Below are 21,607 nucleotides of genomic sequence, written 5' to 3'. Positions count from 1 at the left end.
GATTTCAATGTGGGGGGTGGGGGGAAAGAAGAGCAAAAAGTCAAATACTGAGGAAATATGCAAGCTCCAAGAACTATAGCTGCCTGGAAATGCAGAGCTGTCTGCATGGGACATGGCCACATATGTCAGCCAAATTCAGTTTTTTCTATTCTAAGTTCTTATGATCATGAACTGAACTGATCTAATTTTTTCACTGTAAGATATTCTGATTTAACCACAATGTCCATTTTGTTCTACTGGTGTTTCTTCTATAGTTTTCTTAGTATTAAGAGTTTAGTTGTTTTTTTTTTTTTTCCCATGGGTTTACCTTCCCCTGGATTAGAATGCAATACTATATTAAACTGTGGCATTTGGAGAAGAATGTTCAAATTGTTCATCTGGCTTTTGTTTTGAAATAACATCATGGGTTCAGCTTTTCATTATGGAAAGAAAAAACAAATTCAAATCAATGGTATCATGCTTTTTTGGGTTAAATTTACTTTGAATTATCTAAAAATATTATTTTCACTCTATAATTGTATTATGAACACTATAGATAATTTAACACACATGGAACAAAAGAAAAATAGAGGCATATCCAATCCCAAAATTAAATGCAATATGTGCTATTAAAGTTTCATTTATTCTTTTCAATATATATTTTAATAAATAATGTATGCAGATAGATACACTATATAAAATATATCAGATATAGAATTACACTATATATAGTTCTATATATTTTCCTAAATCTTATAATTGCATACCTATTTCCATTTATTTAAATAATTAAAAATATAATTCCTATGAACATAAAGATCTCTATTATTTTATCTTAGTAAAATAATTCCTATAACAATTTTATGTTAATTTTAAATGTAATATTTTTGAAACTTTTACTAATCTAAAACAATGCTGAGAAAAATATCTATGTTAAAAAAATCCCTAGATTCTATATGATCATATATTTTTATTAAGAAAATATTGTTTATTTCAGAGTTATATATTGTAGCTGTATCCTATGAAAGAGCTACCCTTACATATCAGTCAGCATTCTTGTCATTACAGCATCATGACTTTCATGACTACATCATCCATTTTTCTGGTCTATAATTCAGCAAGAAAAAAAGTGGGCATCTAATCTGAATTTATTTTGCATTTTTATTACTATTCATTTATTTCTGTAAATGCTTCTTTATCAAAATATTTGTGCCACTTAAAAATATGTTTATATTTTTCTTCTAATCATGTAAGAGATTTATACATTACTGACCTTTATCTTTTGATATGTCATATAACCACATAAATTCTCTAATTAAAAAAATTTGGTATAGTTTTTGATATTTTTTCTTAAAGTTTTTTTTTTCTTTTAAAAATTCTAATTTACTTTCCATGGCACTTTCTTTATTGCCTTTGTTCATACTTCAAATAAACCTCTATGTATACATTTGTCTACTTATATTAGGTTTTCAAGTTCTATATCTAGCCTTTGATCAATTTCATTTTGTAAATGTCAAAACAGTAAAAATTATTACTAATTTGTTATTAAATTTTCAGAGAATTTTACAGAAGTATTCTCTCCTCACTGAATCACAAAGGTGACTTTGCTACCTCTACTTTCTATAAACTCTGATGATAGCAGAATAATTGAAGATTCAGCTTCAGGTAAGAAGCACAGATTTCATTTTCATGGTTTTGGCCCAAAGTTAACCAAATGTTGATCAGAACACATCTATCTCTCTCTTGTTCCCTGTTCTTTCTATCTTTCCTTCTGTCTCTCCTGCTTTTGTCAGATTATATCACTAGACACTTACACTGTTGTCCCTAGTATATTTAATAAATTAATATGTTGATTTTAGTTCTTTTTTTAAAAAAGATTTTATTTGAGAGAAAGAGTGTGTGTGTGTGTGTGTGTGTGTGAGAGAGAGAGAGAGAGAGAGAGAGAGAGTGCACACAAGAGCAGGGGCAGTGACAGAGGGAGAAGCAGACTCTTCGCTGAGCGGGGAGCCCGATGTGGGGCTGTATCCCAGGACCCGGGGATCACGACCTGAGCAGAAGGCAGACAAATTGAGTCATCCAGGCACCCCTGATTTTAGTTCTAAATAGGTTGTAGGTTCCTTAAGGCTGCCTCTGTTTCATATTAACACAAAAATTCTAAAGATGTGAGATCATTAAACTCTAAGGTTTATTATAAAACAATATTTAACAAATTAATCCAATACCTAACTTTTTATCCTTTTGAGGATTTTATTTATTTATTTTTAAAGATTCCATTTATTTATCATGAGAGACACAGAGAGAGGCAGAGACACTGGCAGAGGGAGAAGCAGGCTCCCTGTAGGAACCCAATGTGGGACTCCATCCCAGGACCCCAGGATCATTACCTGAGCCAAAGGCGGATGTTCAACCATTGACCCAACCAGGCTTCCCAATATGAAGATTTTAAAAATACAGTGCTGTGATATGAAAAATGAAATAGCATGCAGTAAAATTTCTGCAACAAAACAGTCAAAAACCACTTAAAAGTTTGTGTGTGTGTGATTTTGCCATAAATATCCTACATAAATTTACAGAACAGAATCTTTCAGGCTAGATAAAACACAACAATTTGTGCTTCAAATATAGCTTTGCTCAACTAAGTTTCACAGATCTGAACAGAAGTTTCCTTTTTTCTTCATTTTCTAAAATGTAAGTAACTTACCTGTGTAGGAAAACAGGTCAGTGATTAATTTGGAAAAATATAAGCCTGCACAGCAGTCATCTACATACCATCCATTCATTGAATTTTTCTCAGAGTTCTACACTCCATGTAACTCTCCAGTCAAATATATGACATTGTGGCGTTATTAGGAGATTCCAAAAATGGTGTGAGCAGTTTTATTTCAATTGAATGATAGAGCAAAAGGAGTACAGATGGACTGGGGTTTTTGGAGGTCTCTGGAGGTTCTATTCTCACAGGTAATTAGCTTTTACTGCAAAATGTTGCAAAAAAAACTAAAGAATGATAACAAAAATGCTTCCTTGTTTTCAATGAGCAAATTGATCTACCAATTTGTCTGTTTTCAGTTAACTGTTTAACTGATTATCCATTAACATAATTAAGCAATTTGCTTATTGATTTATACGTTAAAAGTTTAAGAAGTCATTGGTTTACTTGACTCCACAAATGTTTTGTTTCTGTTCTGTGCCTATCCATTGGAGACAGTAAGGATGAAAGAAAATCAGAAAGAATAAGAACAATATACTTTTTCAGTCTTAAATTCCTTGTGCATGCTGGTAGTTAACTAAAAATAGTCCATGGAGATTGAAAAATTCAAATAAATGTTTACACAAAAGAAAATGTTTATAAAAATGAGGTTTTGGCACTCAAGGGTAGAATGGAGGAAAACCAACCGAGTTTTATTTCAGACATGCAATGATAGGTAGCATAAGTATATATAGGACTGTTTAATAGTTTATTAATTGTTCTAGGAAAGGTGTAATGTGTACAAAGGATCTGAAAATCTTTAAATATACTTTAAAACCAACTCCTGATTAAAATACATTGATATTTAAGAACAGAAACATATTAAAATATAAAATACTTCAAATTAGCATCATATATCAAAAGTAAGGATAGGATTATGTATGACAGGAAGGAATAGCAATTGTAGGAGTGGTATTAGTATGATGGCAACATAAGACATTTCTTTATTTTCTCCACTGGCAACAAAATTTTGGCATCCATTCACAGGCAAGTTTGTCCTTGAGGAAGCACTATATCTTAAATGATCTGGAAGGAGTGTTACCCACTAATGGGTCAAGTAATATGCAGCCAGACCTCAACTCATCCATGGATCTTGTAATGACCAGTAAACTGGACGAAATTTTTTCCACTATAGACTGGGGCCCTTGAGGAACACTGACTTGGGCAGTCACCTATGGACAAGACAGTTTTTGTGGAAGTCAGCGCTTCCAGAGGAGAAATTGCAGCACGCTGTTGAAACAAATAAACAAAATAATTTTGGTCACTTTGGAATAGGTAAGTGGAATAGTTTGGTTTTACCCACATCCCTCATCCCCTAAGTCAGCATAGCTTAGGACCATAAAGATCTTCCACAACCTGTGATTTATTTGGGCTATAAATGGACAATATATATGAATAAGAATCCAGTTTCCTAGGTGTGTGGGACGCTAACAAAATAATTCATTTTTTCTCTCATCCTATTCAGAGTACTAAGTGAGGGTCTCTATGACACTCAGGCAGAAAAAATCTAGAGGAGCAGCACATAAGAATCTCAGAGGGGAGGGGTGTCTGGGCAGCTTAGTGAGTCAACCATCTTTCAGCTCAGGTCATGATCTCTGGGTCCTGGGATCCCATTTGGGCTCCCTAGTTGGCAGGGAGTCTGCTTCTCCCTCTCCCTCTGCCTCTGTCCCCCACTCATGCCTTCTCTCTCTCTCAAACAAATAACAAACAAACAAACAAACAAACAAACAATCTTAAAAATGAATCAGATATCAAAGGGAGACTGCTGGGGAAGATGACAAAGTAGGAGGGCCCTATGGTCACCTTGTCCCATGGATACAACTCAATAACACCTACATCAGTATAAATAACCCAGAAAACTACCAAAGACTGGCAGAACAGATTATCCACAGCTAAATATAGAGAAGAGGCCACATCAAAGAGGATAGAAAGGATGGCCATGTGGTCAGGAGCCAAAATAACCCACTGAGCTGTCCACGGGAATGAGAGATGCCACAGGCATGGAGAAGAGAGAGGAAGAGATCTCCATACCAGGCAGCCGAGGTACAGAGGAACTGCACTGCACTAGGAAGTCAGATCTCCACAGAATTTGGCTTTGAAAACTAGAGAGGCCAAATTTTGCACGTTTTTATACTCAGCATGGCTTACCAATAGGAACTTTATTTTTTTTATAGTTATTTAAATAGCAGTTAGTTAACATATAGAGTAATAATAGTTTCAGATATACAACATACTGATTCAACACTTACATACAACCCCTGGTGCTTATCACAGTAAGTGTACCCTTTAATCCCCCTCACTTATTTTACCTGTCTCCACGGGTAACCATCAGTTTGTTCTCTGTAGTTGAGTTTGTTTCTTGATTTGCATCTCTCCTTTTTTCCCCTTTGCTCATTTGTTTCTTAAATTCTACATATGAGTGAAATCTATGATATCTATCTTTCTCTTATTTCATTTAGCATAATGCTCTGTAGTTCCATCTATTTTGTTGCAAATAACAAGATTTCATTCTTTCCGATGGTTGAGTTATGTTCCATTATATCTATATACCACCTCTTTATCCATTCATCAGTAATGGACATTTGGACTCTTTCCATACTTTGACTATTGTTAATAATGCTACTACAAACATTAGGGTACATGTATCCCTTTGAATTAGTATTTTTGTATTATTTGGATAAGTACTTAGTAGTATAATTTCTGGGTCATAGGGTAGTTTTATTTTTAAATTTTTGGAGATTCCTCAAAGAGTTAAAAATAGATCTGCCCTACGACCCAGCAATTGCACTGCTGGGGATTTACCCCAAAGATACAGATGCAATGAAACGCCAGGACACCTGCACCCCAATGTTTCTAGCAGCAATGTCCACAATAGCCAAACTGTGGAAGGAGCCTCGGTGTCCATCGAAAGATGAATGGATAAAGAAGAAGTGGTTTATGTATACAATGGAATATTACTCAGCCATTAGAAACGACAAATACCCACCATTTGCTTCCACGTGGATGGAACTGGAGGGTATTATGCTGAGTGAAATAAGTCAAGTGGAGAAGGACAAATATTATATATTCTCATTCATTTGGGGAATATAAATAATAGTGAAAGGGAATAGAAGGGAAGGGAGAAGAAATGGGTAGGAAATATCAGAAAGGGAGACAGAACATAAAGACTCCTAACTCTGGGAAATGAACTAGGGGTGGTGAAAGGGGAGGAGGGCAGGGGTGGGGGTGAATGGGTGACGGGCACTGAGGGGTGCACTTGACGGGATGAGCACTGGGTGTTATTCTATATGTTGGCAAATTGAACACCAATAACAAATAAATTTATTATTTAAAAAAAAAAAAAAGAAACGACAAATACCCACCATTTGCTTCGACGTGGATGGAACTGGAGGGTATTATGCTGAGTGATATAAGTCAAATGGAGAAGGACAAACATTATATGGTCTCATTCATTTGGGGAATATAAAAAATAGTGAAAGGGAATAAAGGGGAAAGGAGAAAAATGAGTGGGAAATATCAGAAAGGGAGACAGAACATGAGAGACTCCTAACTCTGGGAAACGAACTAGGGTTGGTGGAAGGGGAGGTGGGCGGGGGGTAGGGGTGACTGGGTGACGGGCACTGAGGGGGCACTTGACAGGATGAGCACTGGGTGTTATTGTATATGTTGGCAAATTGAACACCAGTAAAAAATAAATTTATATAAAATTTTTTTTTGAGAAACCTACATACTGTTTTCCAGAGTGGCTACACCAGTTTGCATTTCCACCAACAGTGTAAGAGAATTCCCTTTCTCTGCATCCTCGCAAACACTTATTGTTTCTTGTGTTGTCAGTTTTAGCCATTTTGACTGGTGTTAGGTATAGCTCATTGTAGTTTTAGTATCTATTTCCCTGATGGATCAATGATGTTGAACATCTTTTCATGTGTCTGTTGGCCATCTGTATATCTTTGGTGGGAAAATGTCTATTCATGTCCTTTTTCAGTTTTTAAATTTCATTATTCATTTTTTTGGGTATTGAGTTACATAAGTTCTTTATAGTTCTTGGATACTAACCCTTTATCAGATATGTCATTTGCAAATATCTTCTCCTATTCCATACATTGCCTTTTAATTTTATTGATTGTTTTCTTCATGCTCAGGGGCACCTGGGTGGCTCAATCAGTTAAGCATCCAACTCTTGATTTCAGCTCAGGTCATCATCTCAGGGCTATGGGATTAAGCCCCATGTCAGGCTCTGCCTTCAGCAAGGAGTCTGCTTGGGATTCTTTCTCTCCCTCTCCATCTGTCTCTCCTCCTTTTCTCTTTCTCTCTCTAATAAATAAATAAATCTTTAAAAAAATATCAGTGGGCTCAGGCCCTCACTCACCCCAGTGGCCTGTCTCACTGTCCTCATGCCCTGCTACTGCCCCACAGAACTGCTTTGATTACCTGAAGTCCTTCACCAAATTAGATCAGTGTCCAGGGCACTCAGTTTTCTTTTTTTTTCTTTTTTTTAATAAATTAATTTTTTATTGGTGTTCAATTTACCAACATACAGAATAACACCCAGTGCTCATCCCGTCAAGTGCCCCCCTCAGTGCCCGTCACCCATTCATCCACACCCCCCGCCCTCCTCCCCTTCCACCACCCCTAGTTCGTTTCCCAGAGTTAGCAGTCTTTACGTTCTGTCTCCCTTTCTGATATTTCCCACACATTTCTTCCCCCTTCCCTTATATTCCCTTTCACCATTATTTATATTTCCCAAAAGAATGAGAACATACACTGTTTGTCCTTCTCCGATTGACTTCCTTCACTCAGCATAATACCCTCCAGTTCCATCCACATTGAAGCAAATGGTGGGTATTTGTCGTTTCTAATGGCTGAGTAATATTCCATTGTATACATAAACCACATCTTCTTTATCCATTCATCTTTCGATGGACACCGAGGCTCCTTCCACAGTTTGGCTATCATGGACATTGCTGCTAGAAACATTGGGGTGCAGGAGTCCTGGGTTTCATTGCTTCTGAATCTTTGGGGTAAATCCCCAACAGTGCAATTGCTGGGTCATAGGGCAGGTCTATTTTTAACTCTTTGAGGAACCTCCACACTGTTTTCCAGAGTGGCTGCACCAGTTCACATTCCCACCAACAGTGTAAGAGGGTTCAGGGCACTCAGTTTTCATCTCATTTGTGCTTATGACAAAGATATAAAATTTGGTGTTGATGCCGAAGGCTAACTGCTTCATGGTGTAGACATTTTAGTCAATGCTGTAGCTGTTACTATGGGGCTAAAAGGAAGAACAGTGATTATTGAACAGATCTGGGGGAGTCCCAAAGTAACAAAAGAAGGTGTGACCATTGCAAAATCAATTCACTTAAAAGATGAATATGAAAATATTGGCACTCAATTTCTTCAAGATGTTGTCAATAACACAAATGGAGAAGCTGGGGATGGCATTACTGCTTTTGTCTTGCCACACTCTATTGCCAAGGAGGGCTTTGAGAAGATTAGCAAAGGTGCTAATCCTGTGGAAATCAGGAGAGTTGTAATGTTAGCTGTTGATGATGTAATCGCTGAACTTAAAAAGCAGTCTAAACTTGTGACAACCCTGAAGAAATTGCTAAAGTTGTTATGATTTTTGCAAATTGAGGCAAAGAAATTGGTAGCATTACTTCTGATGCAAAGTAAAAAGTTTGGAAGAAAGGGTGTCATGACGTTAAAAGATTGGAAAATACTAAATAAATTAGAAATTATTGAAGGCATGAAGTTTGATTGAGGTTACATTTTCCCATACTATTTTAATACATAAAAGGGTCAGAAATGTGAATTCTAAGATGCCTACATTCTGCTGAGTGAAAAGAAAATTTCTAGTGTCCAATCTATTGTACCTGTTCTTGAATTGCCAATGCTCACTGTAAATCCTTGGGCATAATTGCTGAATAAGTTGATGGAGAAGCTCTGAGTATGTTCATTTTGAATAGGCTTAAAGTTGGTCTTCAGACTGTAGCAGTCATTGCTAACAAGGTTTTGTTTTTTTTTTTTTAAAAAAAAAAGGGATCCCCCGCTAACAAGGTTTTGATAACAATAGAAAGAACCGGGATCCCTGGGTGGCACAGCGGTTTGGCGCCTGCCTTTGGCCCAGGGCGCAATCCTGGAGATCCGGGATCGAGTCCCATGTCGGGCTCCCGGTGCGTGGAGCCTGCTTCTCCCTCTGCCTGTGTCTCTGCCTCTCTCTCTCTCTCTCACTGTGTGCCTATCATGAATAAATAAAAATTTAAAAAAAAAAACAAAAAACAATAGAAAGAACCAGCTTAAAGACATGGCTATTGCTACTGGTTGGCGCAATGTTTGGAGAAGTATTGACTCTAATTCTCAAAGATGTTCAGTCTCACAACTTAGGAAAAGTTGGAGAGGTCATTGTGACCAAAGATGCTGCCATGCTATTAAAAGGAAAAGATGACATGTCTCAAAGTGAAAAACATATTCAAGAAATCATTGAACAACTAGATATCACAACTAGTGAATATGAAAAGGAAAAGCTGAATGCACATCTAGCAAAACTCTCAGATGGAGTAGCTGTGCTGAAAGTTGATGGGACAGTGAAGTGAATGATAAGAAAGAGTTTTAAATGCCCTCAATGCTATATGAGCTCCTGTTGAAGAATGTATTGTTCTGGGAGTTGTGCCCTGATTCAGTGCATTTCAGCCTTGGATTCAATAATTTCAGCTAATGAAGGTAGAAAAATTAGTATAGAAATTATTGTAACACTCAGAATTCCTGCAATGACCATTCCTAAGAACACAAGTGCTGAAAAATCACTGATAGTTGAGAAAATTATGCAGAGTTCCCCAGAAGTTGGTTATGATGTTATGCTTGGTGATTTTGTGAATATGTTGGAAAAAGGAATCATTGATCCCGCTAAGGTTGTAAGAACTGCTTAATTGGATTCTCCTGGAATGGCCTGTTAATCATAGGAGAAATGGTGGTCACCAAAATTCCTAAAGAAGATAAGGACCCTGGAATGGGTGGAATTGGTAGAATGGGAGGTATTATAGGAGGTGGCATGTTCCAGTTCCTAGAATAGTGCTTTACTATTATTAATGAATTGTGAGAGGAAGCTCAAGAGAGTGGTCCTCAGTAATAACTGCAGAGAAGCCAGTTGAAGTAAATGACTGAAGAAAAGCCTGGCTAATGTTTAAGAAAATTACTATAATCATCAGATGATGGTTTCACTTGGCAAAGTATAATGGTTTACTACGGTCATTGTCCATGCCTAAAGATAATTTATTTTGTATTTTTGAATGAAAAAGACATTTGTGCATTCTTGATAACTGAATTCAAGAGCCATGTACCAGTGTACTATTTTCAAATTAAATCACTGAGGCATTTTTACCACTATTCTGTTAAAATCAAGATTTTAGTTCTTGTCATCACCAGATGAAAAGTTACGAAGCAGCTTTTCTGTGGAGAGTAAGAATTATTGTGTAACAAGTAAAGAAATATCCAATTATGTGGCAACCTCTGAGTAATAGAGATGTGTTTAAAACTAAAAAAAAAAAAAAAAAAGATGAGTGGGCTCAGAACTGGAAGAGCTAGGAGGGTAATAAGAAATGGAGTCCCTGTCCCTAAAGAGATGGTACAACAGACAGTCATACTGAAACACAGCATAAAAGCATCAGTTTGAAAAACACCTAGGGTATATGGGAGGGAGATTTGTTTACTAATCTCAAAGCATGTTCTGGAGGTGCAAGGATCTTCAGGAGACTTCAAAAATAACAGAGTTGGCAGGTGCCACTTTCCTCTCCCACCCCCAATCTAAATGCAAAGACACCTGTGGGAACACTCTCCACCTAGCTTATTAATAGTGTGCCTGGCCCTTTGAGTGCTTCTGCAGATCTGACTCTCCAACCCAGCCCATCTGGACAGGGGCTTTCCTGCATTTCCTCCTTCAGTGACCTGCATTAATCTTGCTGGCACCATGTTTCACACACACAAATATTCTTCTGCAGACTTGCCCTCTCTATGCATATAGTAGAAGTTTTCTAAAGTGAATCAAGATTCCCTTCCACAGTGGACATGCACAAATCTTCCTAACTGCACCCCACCATCATGCTTTTCTGTGGATCTGTCCTCCACATGGATTCATCCAAAGCTGAGACATGAACATGGCAGTATGCAAGTAGCATGTATAGGGGCCAGCCTACTACTACTTTAAAGAATCTCCTGCCTTGAGCAGAGGGGGAAGACAGCCACACACACCAATCCAGCTGCACCCCAACAGTGGGATGTGGGCAGACAACTTGTCTGACTGCAAGAACTGCCCACCAATGAAAGCTTCTCATGGGACAACACAGTGAGAGTGCTCTACACAGTGGTGCTACCAGAGCTCTGGCAAATGCCTGGTCTGACTCAGCTCAAGTCCAAGGCAGCCCCAGACTAGCCCACCACCAACACAGAGACAAGACCCTGCCCACAACAGCCAAAAAGACTCATCACAGACAACTGGACTGAAGGCAAATGTAGCCACAATAGGAGGGTGTAGGAAACACACATAGGAGACACCACTGAAGTGTCAGGCTCTAGTGAACAGGAAACGTTGGACTGCAGGGAAGTATAGGGCCTCTTCCTCACAAGGGCAATACATTCAAGAGCAGGAGATATAACTGACTTTCCAAACACATAATACACCCAGAGATCAGGCGGGGCACAATGGCGGAAGAGTAGGGTCCCGAAGTCACCTGCCCCCACCACCTTACCTAGATAACTTCAAATCATCCTGAAAACCTATGAATTTGGCCTGAGATTTAAAGAGAGAACAGCTGGAATGCTAAGTGAGGAGAGTTCACGCTTCTATCAAGGTAGGAAGACGGAAAAAAATAAAGAAATAAAAAAGCATCCAAGGGGGAGGGGCCCCAGAGGAGCCGGGCTAAGGCCCCGTGGCGGGTGCCCCCAGGACAGGAAAGCCCCGTCCTGGAGAAGCAGGAACTGTACCAATCTTCCCGGTCGGAAAGGCGGTGGAAGGAACTTGGGCAGGATCCCAGGAGGGGGAGGGATGTCCTCAGGCTCCCAGGGGCACTAACAGAGAAACTGCACCCCGGGGGAGAGCATGCCACACACCGCAGGCCGAGCTCCCTAGAGGGCTGGAGCGTGTGCCCAGCAGAGCCTGGGAGCAGCTCAGGTGGTGGCTCGGGCAGCAGCTCCATGAGGAGGGGGATGCGCCTCCCGGGAGAGCGATTCCAGCAGCACAGGCCCCAGAGCCCAGGGCACCAGGGACACAGCCCGGGATCCAGCGCTTCCCTTGGGACAGGTGGGGGCCTGGAGGACACAGGACAGCGAGGACAATCCTGCCACTGGGTGCCCCCCAAGCTGTGCAGATCGGCAACCCCGTCCCTGGAGCATCCAGGCCCCTGTGCACTGGGAGCTGCAGTAGTTACTGCTGGAGCTGACTCTAGGGCTGGAGAGCTGGATGCCACCACTGCTGTTGTTCATTCTGGTGTCACCTTGTACCTGGGACTGAGCATGGCCACCAGGGAGCTGGAGCCTCACAGGATAAACAGCTACCATGGAACAGTGCACCTGGCAGGTGGTGGAGCAGCTCCCCCAGGTGCACACACCTGACAATCAGCACAGCAAGCCCCTCCCCCAGAAGACCAGCTGGAAGTTCAGGGGAAGAGCAAGTTCTTGACCAAGCAGCGCTGGAAAGCTCCAGGGGAAGTCTAGGGACTTACAGTATATAGAATCAGAGGATACCCCTCTTTGTTTTTTCTTTTTGTTTGTTCTGTCCTCTTTTCTCTCCTTTTCTCCTTTTTCCAGTACAAATTGTTTCTAGCCACTCTTCACTGAGCAAAATGACTAGAAGGAAAAACTCACCTCAAAAGAAAGAATCAGAAACAGTCCTCTCTCCCACAGAGTTACAGAATTTGGAATACAATTCAATATCAGAAAGCTAATTCAGAAGCACAATTATAAAGATACTGGTGGCTCTAGAAAATTGGACATCCACACGCAGAAGAATGAAAGTAGACCAGCACCCTACACAAAGATAAACTCAAAATGAATGAAAGATCTAAATGTGAGACAAGAATCCATCAAAATCCTAGAGGAGAACACAGGCAACACCCTTTTTGAACTCGGCCACAGTAACTTCTTGCAAGATACATCCATGAAGGCAGGGGAAAAAACAAGCAAAAATGAACTATTGGGACTTCATCAAGATAAAAAGCTTCTGCACAGAAAAAAAAACAACAACAAAAACAAAAACAAAAACAAAAAACAAAAAAGAAACAGTCAACAAAACTAAAAGACAACCTACAAAATGGGAAAAGATATTTGCAAATGACATATCAGATAAAGAACTAGTTACCAAGATCTATAAAGAACTTATTAAACTCAACAGCAAAGAAACAAACAATCCAATCATGAAATGGGCAAAAGACATGAAGAGAAATCTCACAGAGGAAGACATAGACATGGCCAACAAGCACATGAGAAAATGCTCTGCATCCCTGGCCATCAGGGAAATACAAATCAAAACCACAATGAGATACCGCCTCACACCAGTGAGAATGGGGAAAATTAACAAGGCAGGAAACCACAAATGTTGGGGAAGATGCAGAGAAAAGGGAACCCTCTTACACTGTTGGTAGGAATGTGAACTGGTGCAGCCACTCTGGAAAACTGTGTGGAGGTTCCTCAAGGAGTTAAAAATAGACCTGCCCTACACCCAGAAATTACACTGCTGGGGATTTACCCCAAAGATACAGATGCAGTGAAATGCCGGGACACCTGAACCCCAATGTTTATAGCAGCAATGTCCACAATAGTAAAACTGTGGAAGGAGCCTCGGTGTCCATCGAAAGATAAATGGATAAAGAAGATGTGGTTTATGTATACAATGGAATATTACTCAGCCATTACAAACGACAAATACCCACCATTTGCTTCGACGTGGTTGGAACTGGAGGATATTATGCCGAGTGAAGTAAGTCAATCGGAGAAGGAGAAACATTATATGTTCTCATTCATTTGAGGAATATAAAAATTAATGAAAGGGAATAAATGGAAAGGAGAGAAAATGTGTGAAAATATCAGTGAGGGTGAGAAAACATGAGAGACACCTAACGCTGGGATCCAGTCAAGGAGTAGTGGAAACAGAGGCAGGTGGGGGGTTGGAGTGACTGGGTGATGAGCACTGTGGGGGACACTAGGTTGGATGAGCACTGGGTGTTATGCTATATGTTGGCAAATTGAACTCTTATAAAAAGTTAAATAAAAAATAAATAATTGTAAGTAAATAATTTTAAAAAATTAAATAAAAAGAATCTGTTTATGTTTTGCTTTTCTGTTTTCCACCATGTTTTGTTCTTAAATTCCACATTGGATTTTTTTTTTTCATCTCTTGTCTCGGGTCTTACTGAAGTCCCCCACTCTTTTCTCAAGTCCAGTGAGTGCCTTTATGAGCATTACTTTACATTTTTTGCCATGTGTATCACTTACCTCCATTTCATTTAGTTCTTTTGCTGTGATTTTGTCCTGTTGTTTCATTTTGGATATATCTCTCTGTTTCCTGATATTGATTGATTTTCTGTGTGTATTCTTTTTCTTTTATTGCAGTTCAATTTTGATGGAATCTTGTCTTACATTTAGATCTTTCATCCATTTTGTTTTTTAAATAATAAATTTATTTTGTATTGGTGTTCAGTTTGCCAACATACAGAATAACACCCAGTGCTCATCCCGTCAAGTGCCCCCATCATGCCTGTCACCCATTAACCTCCACCCCCCACCCACCTCCCCTTCCACCACCCCTAGTTCGTTTCCCAGAGTTAGGAGTCTTCATGTTCTGTCTCCTTTTCTGACTTTTCCCACTCATTTTTTCTCCCTTCCCTTCTATTCCCTTTCACTATTATTTATATTTCCCAAATGAATGTGAACATATAATGTTTGTCCTTCTCCGATTGACTTATTTCACTCAGCATAATACCCTCCAGTTCCATCCATGTTGAAGCAAATGGTGGTATTTGTAGTTTCTAATGGCTGAGTAATATTCCATTGTATACATAAACCTCAGCTTCTTTATCCATTTATCTTTCGATGGACACCGAGGTTCCTTCCACAGTTTGCCTATTGTGGACATTGCTGCTATGAACATCGGGGTGCAGGCTAATGGTTTATCTATCTTATTAATTCTTTCAACGAACCAACTCCTAGTTTTGTTGATCTGTTCCACAGTTCTTCTGGTCTCGATTTCGTTGAGTTCTGCTCGAATCCTAATTAACTCCCTTCTTCTGCTGGGTGTAGGATCTATTTGCTGTTTTTTCTCTAGCTCCTTTAGGTGTAAGGTTAGCTTTTGTATTTGAGTTCTTTCCAGGTTTTGGATGGATGCTTGTATTGCGATGTATTTCCCCCTCAGGACTGCTTTTGCTGCATCCCAAAGATTTTGAACAGTTGTATCTTCATTCTCTTTAGTTTCCATGAATCTCTTTAATTCTTCCTTAATTTTCTGGTTGACCCTTTCATCTTTTAGCAGGATGGTCCTTAACCTCCACGTGTTTGAGGTCCTTCCAAACTTCTTGTTGTGATTTAGTTCTAATTTCAAGGCATTATGGTCTGAGAATACACAGGGGATGATCCCAATCTTTTGGTATCGGTTCAGACCTGATTTGTGACCCAGTATGTGGTCTATTCTGGAGAAAGTTCCATGTGCACTTGAGAAGAATGTGTATTCAGTTTCATTTGGATGTAAAGTTCTGTAAATATCTGTGAAATCCATCTGGTCCAGTGTGTCATTTAAAGCTCTTGTTTCTTTGGAGATGTTGTGCTTAGAAGACCTATCAATAGAAATAGAAAGCGCTATATTCAAGTCACCAAGTATAAGTGTATTATTATCTAAGTATGTCTTAACTTGGTTATTAATTGATATACTTAGCAGCTCCCACACTCAGGACATAAATATTCATTATTGTGAGGTCCTCTTGTTGGATAGATCCTTAAGTATGATATAGTGTCCCTCTTCAACTCTTACTACAGTCTTTGGGATAAACTTTAATTTATCTGATATAAGGATGGCTACCCCTTTTTTTGAGGACTATTTGAAAGGTACATAGTTCTCCAGCCTTTTATTTTCAGGCTGTAGGTGTCCTTAGGTCTAAAATGAGTCTCTTATAGACAGCAAATGATGAGTCTTGCTTTTTCATCCAGTCTGAAACCCTGCACCTTTTGATGGGGTTATTAAGCCATTCACGTTCAGAATTACTATTGAGAGATATGAATTTAGTGTCATCTTGATACCTATTCAGTCCGTGTTTCTGTGATTTGTTTCCTTGGAGTTCCTCTTTCTTTTACAGGGTCCCCCTTAATATTTCTTGCAGAGCCGGTGTGGGGTTCACATATTCTTTCAGTTTCTGCCTATTTTGGAAGCTCTTTATGTCTCCTTTTCTAAATGATAGCCTTGCTGGATAAAGTACTCTTGTCTGCATGTTCTTCTCAATTAGTTCCCAGAATATATCTGGCCAGCCCTTTCTTGCCTGCCAGGTCTCTGTGGAGAGGTTTGCTGTTAATACTTCTCCCCGTAAAGTTTATGGATTTCTTGTCTCTTGCTGCTTTAAGGATCTTCTCTTTATCTTTGGAATTTGCAAGTTTCACTATTAAATGTCGAGGTGTTGAGTGGTTTTTACTGATTTTAGGGGGGAATATCTCTATCTCCTGGATCTGAATGCCTGTTTCCCTTCCCAAGTTAGCGAAGTTCTCAGCTATGATTTGTTGAAATACAGTTTCTGGACCTCTGTCCCTTTCGGCGTCATCAGGAACCCCAATTAAATATAGAGTTTTCCTTTTGAGGCTGTAATTTATTTCCCTTAACCTATCCTCATGATCTTTTAATTGTTTTTCTCTTTTTTTCCTCAGTGTCCTTTCTTGCCATCAGCTTGTCTTCTATGTCACTTACTCATTCTTCTACCTTGTTAACCCTCGTTTTTAGGACCTCCAGTTTGGATTGCATCTCCTTTAATTGATTTTTAATTTTGGCCTGATTTTATCTAAATTCTGCAGTCATGCAGTCTCTTGAATCCTTTATGCTTTTTTCCAGAGCCACCAGTAGCTTTATAATTGTGCTTCCGAATTGGCTTTCTGACACTGGATTGTAATCCACATTTTGTAACTCTGTGGGAGAGAGGACTGTTTCTGATTCTGTTGTGGTGAGTTTTTCCTTCTAGTCATTTTGCTCAGTGCAGAGTGGCCAAAAACTGGTTGTACTGGAAAAAGGAGAAAAAGAGAAAAAAAGGGGGGGGGGGAGAGGGGAGACAAATAGAAAACAAAAAACAAGGGGAGTATCCTCTGATTCTGTATACTGTAAATCCCTCTACTTCCCCTGGAACTTTCCTGTGCCACTTGGTCAATAACTGGCTTTTCCCCTGTCCTTCTACCTGGTCTTCTAGGGCAGGGGCCTGCGGTGCTACTTCTCAGGTGTGTGCACCTGGGGTAGCTGCTCAGTCCCTTGTCAGGTGCAGGGCTCAGTGGGAACTGTTTATCCTGTGAGGCCCCTGCTCAGTCCCAGGTACAAGGTGACACCAGGAGGAACAACATCAGTGGCGGTGGCCAGCTCTCCAACTCTGGAGTCAGCTCCTGCAGGAACTACTGCAGCTCCCAGTCCGCAGTGGCCTCAATGCTTCAGGGGCCGGGGGCACTGATCTGCCCAGCTCGGGCTGCGCAGCGGCAGGAGCGTCCTTGCTTTCCTGTGTCCTCCCAGCCTCTGCCTGTCCCGGGGGGAGTGCCAGTTCTTGGCTTGTGTTCCACAGCGTCCTGGGCTCTGGGGCCTTTGCCATTGGAATGTGCTCCCGGGCTGCACAGCCCCTCCCCGCCGGGCCGCTGCCGGAGCCGCCTCTGAGCTGCTCCAGAGGCTGTGCCGGGCACGTGTTCCAGTCCTTTTGGGAGTTAGGCCCATGGTGTGTGGCGCCCTCCCCCTGGGGCAGTTCCTCTGTTAGTGCCCTTGGGAATCTTGGGCTCCACTGCCCCTCCTGGGATCCTGCTCCAACTCCCTGCGAGTGCCTTCCATCTGGGAAGGTTGGTTAAGCTCCTGCTTTCCAGGGACTGGGCTTTCCTGTCCTGGGAACACTGCCTTGCAGCCTTAGCCTGGCTCCTTGCAGGGCCCCTCCCCCTTGGATGCTTTTTTATTTCTTTTTTTTGTCTCCCTACCTTGATAGGACAAACTCTTCTCACTGTAGCATTCCAGCTGTTCTCTTTTTAAATCTCAGACCGAATTCGTAGGTTTTTAGGATGATTTGAAAGTTATCTAGGTAAGTTGGTAGGGACAGGTGACTTGGGGACCCTACTCTTCTGCCCTCTTGCCTCGCCTCCCTAAATTTTTTTTATTGGAGTTCAATTTGCCAACATATAGCATAACATCTAGTGCTCATCCTGCCATGTGCCCCCCTCAGTGCCCATCACCCAGTCACCCCAACCTCCAACTCACCTCCCTTTCCACTACCTCTTGTTCGTTTCCCAGAGTTAGGTGTCTCTCATCAGAAAACAGATTCTTAACTATAGGAAACAAACCGAGGGTTACTGGAGGGGAGGTGGGCAGGGGATGGGCTAAATAAGTGATGGGTATTAAGGAGGGCACTTGTGATGAGCAATGAATTTTATTTTATTTAAAAAATTTTTTTTAAATTTTTTTATTTATTTATGATAGTCACAGAGAGAGAGAGAGACAGAGACACAGGCAGAGGGAGAAGTAGGCTCCATGCACCGGGAGCCCGATGTGGGATTCGATCCCGGGTCTCCAGGATTGCACCCTGGGCCAAAGGCAGGCGCCAAACCGCTGCACCACCCAGGGATCCCAGCAATGAATTTTATATGTAAGTGATGAATTACTAATTTGTACTACTGAAACTAATATTACACTGTATGTTAATTAACTAGAACTTAAATAAAAACTTGAAAAATGAAAAAAAACAATCAGAGATAAAGAACTCAATAACTGAAATTAAAAATACAGTAGTGGGCTAAGTACTAGGATACAGGAAAGAAGGATGGATTAGTGACCTGGAAGACAAAGTAATGAAAAGAAATCAAGCTGAACAGGAGAGAGACAAAAGAATAATTAAAATGATAGATTAAATGGAACTCAACAACATCAAGCACAATAGCATTTGCATTGTAGGGATCTCAGAAGGAGAAGAGAGGGAAAAAGGAGCAGAAAATACATTTGAAGAAATAATAGCTGAAAACTCCCCAAATCTTGAGAAGAAAAACAGAAATTCAAATTCAGGAGGCACAGAGATCACCAAAGAAAATCAACCCAAGAAGGACCACATCTAGACACATGGTAAGACATGGCAAGAAAAGTAGTGAAAAAGAGAATTGTTAAAGCAGCAAGAGAAAAGAAAATAGTCACATTCATGGGAAACATCAGAAGGCTATCAGCTGATTTTTAATAGAAAATTTGTAGGTCAGAAGGGAGTGTCATGATGTCTTCAAAGTGCTGGAAGTACAAGAACTTACAACCAATAACACTCTATCCAGCAAGGCTATTATTCAGAATAGGAGACATAAATTTTCCCACACCAAAAAAAAAAAAAAAAAAAAAAAGTTAAAGGAATTTATGACCACTAAACAAGACTTAATGGAATAAAGAAATGTTAAAGAAAGACTTTAAGCAGAAGTAAAAAGAAAAAAATGTAGGAAGCAGAAAAGCAGTAAAATTAAGGATATCTGTAAGAAGTCAGTCAGGAGATTTATGTACACAGATGTGAAGTATGACATCATATCCTTAAAATGTGATGAAAGGAGAAGTAAAAGTTTATTGCTTATAGAATGGGTTCAAACTTAAGCAACCATCAACTTAATATGTACTGCTATATGGATGGAATGTCAAATTAAAACTTATGGAAACCACAATTTAAAAAATGGTAACAACTACACAAAAACTGAAGAAAAAGAATTTGTCATCCCAGTCATTTCGGGCTTGCCAGGTCTCTGTGGATAGGTCTGCCACCAATCTAATGTTCCCACCTCTGTAGATTAGGAATCTCTTGTCTCAAGCTGCTTTGAGAATTTTCTCTTTATTTCTCAAATTTGCAAGCTTCACTCTTACATGTTGGGTGTTTTCCTGTTTTTATTGATTTTGGAAGGTGTCCTTTCTACCTCTTGGATATGAATGCCTATTTCCTTCTCCAGATTAGGAAAGTTCACAGCTATGAGTTGCTCAAATATACCTTCTGGCCCTCCTTTGCTCTCTGTGCACTCAGGATTCCAATAATTCTAATGTTCTTTTTTTTTTAATGGCATCACTGATTTCTTGAAGCCTTTACTCTGGGCTATTAGTTGTTTTTGTCTCTTTTCCTCAGCTTCCTTCCTTTCCATCAACTTGTCTTCTAGGACACTTATACTGTCTTCTGCCTCATTTACTCTAGCCATTAGAGCATCCAGTTTAGACTGGATCTCAGAGTATTTTAATTTCTACCTGCTTAAATCTAATTTCTGCACTAAGAAATCCTTTAGAGTTTTTTATTTTTTTTTCAAGCCCAGCTAGAAACTTTATAATTGTTATCCTGAATTCCATCTCTGACATTTTACTTAAATCCATATCTATTAGTTCTGTGGTGATAGTATTACCTCTGGTTCTTTTTTTGTTGTTGTTTTGAATTCCTTGTTCTAGTCATTTTTTCCAGTAAAGCAGGCTGAAACGAGTGAATCTAATAAAAAATACCAACCATGACCCAAGCAAAATGCCCACTGTAGACAAAGCTGAAGAAATCAGAAACCAGAGAAGAAAACAACTAAGGAAAAGAAAAACAAAACGAAAAAAGGGGGAGGGTAGTGGGATGGGGAATAGAGAATATAATCTCACCAAGTTGACAAAACAGTGTGATCCTCTTGGTCCTGAGTGTATTTTGGTCCATGTGTTAGAAGATACTACATTCCAAAATTATAAAGACAACAATACTTTTACATATATATACAAAAATTTTATTGAATACAGTGAAAGGAAGCCAAAAATGAAGAATATAACATATTTTTGTAAAAAATGAAAGCTAAAAGAAATACTTAAAATCAAAGAGTTGATAAAATAAGAAATTAATTGAAATTGGAAAAAATGAAAAAAAATTAAGAAATTTTAATTGAAAGATAAACAAATCATAAGAAAAAACCTGGAGTTCTATACACTATTTTCCCCAGCCCTGGAGTTCTAGAGTCCTATGTGGCCTGGAAACTTGCTGTTCACTTGTTCTTCCTGCTGGTCCTCTGCGGGAGGGCCTGCTGCAGTAATCCTCAGGTGTCTGTACCTGGGGAGAGTTGCCTGGCCCAGTGTAAACTGCTGTGTGTGGCTTTTGTTTTCTGAAGGCTTTCCACACCTCTTTATAGAGTGAAAATCAAAATGGCCATACTGATCTCCAGACCAGGAGCTGAAAGATGGCCATGTGTGCTAAACTCTGTGGGTTACAATGGTGCCCCAGCACTCTGATCCTTTCTGGGGAAGTCAGAGGGTCACTGACTTGTGCAATTTCAGGTCCCCAGCAGGGAGACCTTTTGCCAGATTGTGGGCTCACCTGGCCTGCCCCTCTTGGAGGAAGCAGAAGCTTATACCGTTCCTGTCCTTTTCAGGGCCCTGGCATGGAGATCGCTCACCTCGCGGAGTGAGCACCCACTCTGCCTCTCCCTGACGAGGTGGGAGGGTTAGTGCATTCTCATCTTTTGCAGGGTCCCAATGTGGAGAGTGGCCACCAGAGCATCCAGGGTTTGTGGTTCATGACAAAGGGAGCTGAGAGCCACCTCCCAGCCTCGCTGACCTAAACCAGTTTCCCTGCTCCAATGCTGGGGAATGTTGCCAGCTCAGGCATCCTTGTTTTTTCTGACCCTGGGGATCTTGAGACCCACCATCCCAGCTGTGATTCTGCC

General features: G+C 40.0%; 1 pseudogene; it reads left to right on the top strand.

Moving 5' to 3' along the window:
- Positions 1 to 4,707: 4,707 nt before the first annotated feature.
- LOC112674800 (60 kDa heat shock protein, mitochondrial-like) lies at positions 4,708 to 9,794 on the top strand (annotated as a pseudogene).
- The last annotated feature ends 11,813 nt before the right edge of the window (positions 9,795 to 21,607 follow it).

The sequence above is a fragment of the Canis lupus genome, chromosome 14 (genome assembly GCF_003254725.2).
Source record: "Canis lupus dingo isolate Sandy chromosome 14, ASM325472v2, whole genome shotgun sequence".
NCBI classification, from domain to species: domain Eukaryota; kingdom Metazoa; phylum Chordata; class Mammalia; order Carnivora; family Canidae; genus Canis; species Canis lupus.
The sequence above is the reverse complement of the archived record's forward strand: the minus strand, read 5'-3'. Positions and strand labels throughout refer to the sequence as shown.